This window comes from Rhineura floridana, chromosome 3 (assembly GCF_030035675.1).
Source record: "Rhineura floridana isolate rRhiFlo1 chromosome 3, rRhiFlo1.hap2, whole genome shotgun sequence".
Classification (NCBI taxonomy): Eukaryota; Metazoa; Chordata; class Lepidosauria; order Squamata; family Rhineuridae; genus Rhineura; species Rhineura floridana.
Genome location: NC_084482.1, coordinates 218358904 through 218363965, shown reverse-complemented (window position 1 = coordinate 218363965; position 5062 = coordinate 218358904).

Genomic DNA, 5062 nt, shown 5'->3' with positions numbered 1-5062 from the left:
TTCCAATATGTTGTAGCCTCCGACAAGGGGCATTTATATAGAAAATTACCCCATAAAAGCCGTCAGTGGTGGAGCTCCCTCATCCGTAGCTGTTGCACCTCCGCCATTTTAGACTGTGTTGGTGTGCAGAAGGACTGGAAAACAAACCTGAGAGGTACACATACTGTTTTCAGCTGCTGAGACGTGTGCGCGAAGCCCTAAGAAAGCGGTTTGCAGCTATCTGGGAGGACAAGAGGCTTCTTCTGGCAGCCTGCCTACACCCTCACTTCAAACTAGATTGGCTGGAATCGTGTCAGGCCACCACCCATACCAACAAGTAAGAACATTAGGGAAGCCCTTTGGGTGGATTACTCCAAGGGAAATGTTGTCTCAAGGGAGGCATCAGAGGGCTTAAGGTGGTAGGCAGGGGCTGGGCCTTTTCTTCCTGGGGCTCCTCATCACAACCTTGGGTTGCTGCAGGTAATCCTTAAGGGTCTGCTGTGCTGCCCCATGAGTGTGGTGACTTGGTCACCTTCCTACCTTCCATGTCATCATCCACAGGCTCAGGCTGGACCCTGAACCAGGGGATATGACAAGCATCAGGAAATGAAGAGCAGATGATGGTTTCCTAACATATATGTGTTAACATATCCTCTCTCTTTCTTAGATACACAATGGTAGCCTTGCTGAAAGCTGAAATAAAGATGGGTGTACTTAATGAGGACAGTGATCAGTCTTCAGATAAAGACCAGGAAGGAGATGACTTAGAAGATGACTTCTTTAACTTTCTGCCCCAGGGCAAGAAGTCAGCAGTGGACACTGCTGAGGAGGAACTGGTGAGGTACCTGAGGTCTCCCAGCAGGGAAGTGTCATCACTCCATGGCTTTCCACGTGTGCTGCGGTGTTTTTTGCAGCACAACACAGGCATGCCTTCAAGCGCCGCAGTAGAATGCCTGTTCAGTACTGGTGGCAACGTAATGACTGTAAAAAGACATTCCTTGTCTGACATGCTCTTTGAGCATCTTGTTCTTTTGAGACAGAACAGAAACATATTATAAAAGCATTTCAAGTGTAAAATTTGATTTCAAGAGTTGGGGTATCTTCATTGCTTGGGGGGATGTGAGATTCTGTTATGCCATTATGTTAATCTTATGGATAATTTTTTTTATTCTACTACCCCCTCTGTGTGTGTGTTTGTTTTTAATATTGTTTTAGGCTTCTTAGATGTGCAGCAGCCAAGGCCAGCACCTTGTAGGAGTTTTTAAAAAAAAGTAACTGAAATGTAATTGTAGTGATTACTTTTGAGAAAAAGTAAAGTAATCAGTTACTTTCAGAGCGATTGTAATTGTAACGGTAATTACTACTTTTTTGGACCAAGTAATTGTAACTGTAATTTATTACTTTCTAAAAGTAATCTTCCAAGCTCTGGCTGTTACTCTGCTTGCTGTTGTGCTGCTTTAAACTAAATTAAGCACACAATTACACACAGCCAACAGGGGCGAGTATGAAAAAAATGAAATAATTTTTTAAAAACTTTGATTATTTTCAGCCTCCTGTCCATGCTGGGGGTTTACCATTTTCCCTTTTTTAGTGATAATATTTTTGCCTCTCTAAGCAAAGTTGCTAGAATTGGGCATCCACTTTTGTAACTCCCCCACAGAATATCCACAGAATTGCTCAGAGATTTCTTGATATTGTTGGCTTGTCATTTCCTGTATTAAATCTAAAGTTCTTTTCCAAAAGTATTTTATTTTGGCACAACTCCAGAAAACATGTACTAAGTTTGCCTTACTTCTTCTACATCTCTAAAAGGACAAATTGTGATTGAACATTTTTATAGAATCATAGAATGGTAGAGTTGGAAGGGGCCTATAAGGCCAACAAGTCCAATCCCCTGCTCAATGCAGGAATCCAAATCAAAGCATTCCCGACAGATGGCTGTCCAGCTGCCTCTTGAATGCCTCCAGTGTTGGAGAGCCCACTACCTCTCTAGGTAATTGGTTCCATTGCCGTCTGGCTCTAACAGTTAGGAAGTTTTTTTCTGATGTCCAATTGAAATCTGCCTTCCTGCAACTTGAGCCCATTATACCGTGTTCTGCACTCTGGGATGACTGAGAAGAGATCCCTGCCCTCCACTGTGTGGCAGCCTTTCATGTACTTGAAGAGAGCTATCATATCTCCCCTCCGTCTTCTCCAGGCTAAACATGCCCAGTTCTTTCAGACTCTCTTCATAGGGCTTTGTTTCCAGTCCCCTGATCATCCTTGTTGCCCCCCTCTGAACCTGTTCCAGTTTGTCTGCATCCTAAAGAAGTTTTCTTTCAGATTGGTACTTGATAACATGATTGGGATGTACTTAAATAGCCAAGTCCATTCTTCTTCTGATATGGATAAATTAAATTTCTCTAGATCTGGACTCGATTTCCTTTTGTATGTTGGGTGTAATTGTTGTATTTTCAGTAAGGGGAAAAACTGATATATTTTAGCAACAGCTGTATTTTCCTCTGGCTGAAGTAAGAAAATTTCAAAGACGGTAAATGAATGTGGAACTCCGTATTTTATCTTGATCTGCTCTGCTATGTGTCTTAATTGGGAAAACTGAAAAAATGGAGGACTCATTCAAAATTGCAACCACATTTTCATAACAAATGATGGATCCTTGTTTAAACCAATTGCTACAATTAAGCAATTTTCCCCATACATAATAATAAATGGTTTGCCATACTTGATTATTTACGAATTCATTTCTCAAAATTGAGGGCAAAGGGGAGAAACCACGAGGCAACGTTTGTACACGGTTGAGCCATACTTTAAATATTGTGTTTGTAGATTTGAGGAAATGTTGTTTGCTGACATTGTTTTTGGCTTAAACCGTAATATTGCCTATCGTTTTTACCATACAGTTCTGGCTCAGCTTTTAATACCATATTATCTCTATCTTCAAACCATTCTGAAATCAAAGACAATTTGACTGCTTGATAATACCTAGTTATATTAGGTATTCCCAGTCCTCCATTACTAGTTTCTTTAATTCAAATTCTCAATCGCCATCCTACTTGGCTCCTGTGGCCAAATAAATTTCAGTATTCTTTTCTGAAATTGCGTGAGCTTGTGTGTCACTAAACAAGAAAAATCTCAGGCAAGATCATCGTGGACATGGCTGCTGTTTTCTCCAGAGTTTGGAAGCAATTAGTTACAAAAAATGAATTACTTGTAATTTATTCCTTTTTTGAGCTACGAGTGGGTAATTTCTTTATATTTTGATTGTAATTTTATTACTTTTCAGGAGTAATTGTAATGTTTGCAGCATTACCTTGGGGCATTCCTTGGGGGGGGAAGCAGGGGAAGTCTTCTGCTCCTATGATTCATGGATGAAAATAATGTTCTTCAAACTGGGCTTTTGCACAGCGTCGCTCTTCCCTTGCGCTCTGTGGGTGTTTAGGAGGCAACAAGGGAGGAGGTGGAGAGCAAGACAGGTGGAGTGGAGAAAACAATTGTTTAAAAAATGGACAGTGGTGGAGGGAGAAAGGAGCTGGAGGGCAAGGATGTGGATGAAGAAGGAGAAGGAGGCAGCAGCGGAATGGAGATGAAGAACGGTGGAGGTGAGAGATGAGGATGAGTGAGTGTGCATGTGTGAACACTGTGTTTGCACTTAGCACATGAAGTGGCCTCTGCCGCCCTCCCTGGCTACTTTGCTGCATTGCTGCAGTGTTTTAAGTTTTTTGCACCTCAGGGGAAAATGTTTGCTTGGGTGGGTGTCCCTTAGATGGTGGCAGGGCAGGGTCCGGGAGGTGGTTGAGTGAGAGAGATGATGCTGGCTGGCTGAGAGTGTGTGTATGTGGGGGGTGCACTTGGTGTGAAGCACAGAGATCTGAGTAGCCTCTGCCTTCCTCCCCACCTCCCTTAGCAGCAGAGAGACCACCGTTGCTATTTTATGGATTATCCTTCTACCTCTGTGCATGTGTGTTTAGTTTTAATGTCGTTTTAGGCTACTTAGGGTGTGCAGCAGCCAAGGCCAGCACCTTATAGGCACTCGAGGTTTTTTTTAAGTAATTTCACTGTAATTGTAGCGATTACCTTTGAGTAACAATAAAGTAATCAATTCCTTTCAGAATAATTGTTAATTGTAATGGTAATTTATTCCCTTTTGGGGCCATGTAACAGTAATTGTAATTTATTCCTTTTTAAAAGTAATCTTCCAAGCTCTGGGTTTACTAAACACAACAGTTGCAATGTTTCCCATTTTTAAAAAATCCTCTTGTCTGCCTAGTCAGTCTTTGAGAGTTGCGCTCCTTAATTGTTTGAATGTTAGGATGTAGCCAAATACCTAAATATCTGATTGGTTCCTTTTCCCATTGTAAACCAGTACCTCTTAGCTGTTTTTCTATTTTCCTCTTAAATATATTAATTCCAAAGCACTTGGATTTAGTTGTCTTTATTTTATATCCAGAAGCTTCACTGTATGTGGAAACTGTCTGTGGTCCCTTTAAGGGGAATGGTTTGGGTGTAACACAGAGAGAAGCCTGCAGGGGTTTCTTTTTATGTAACTCCCATTGAATAGTATGAGAAGTGAAAGCAACTAGGGTTTCCCGCCTTTCCCCCTCTCTTTTCCTCAGTTTGTAGAAGCAGAGCTTAGTTTTGTTGTAAGCCAAGTCTGTCAATAAATATAATCAGAGTTACAGAAGTCAAGCCTCCAAGAACCTTTATTCCTGTTAAGGAGACCTTACCTATTGGAATACTGTATAATTGTAACCTATTAATTAAACAATTCTGACACAGATGCAGACTGGGATAGGTCTCAAAAGGCTTGTTGAAAGAGGAAAGTCTTAAGTCACATCTCACTGCTATGATCACGTCAAAGAATGCATGCAGGGGAGAAACCATTGAAATGCTGTTTGCAAAAAGCGCTTTGGTGACACGGCGTAGTAGTAACCTCCCCGCCCGCGCCCTGGGTTTGTGCAAGGGGCAAAGCCTGCAAGACGTTTGCCTAGAGCGCATCTGGCATTCAGTCCTCCAGCGGTGAAAGGAACTGAGCTCTGTTTCCTAGAGAGGCAGGAAGTTGTAATGAAAATGGGAGGGAGGGAGA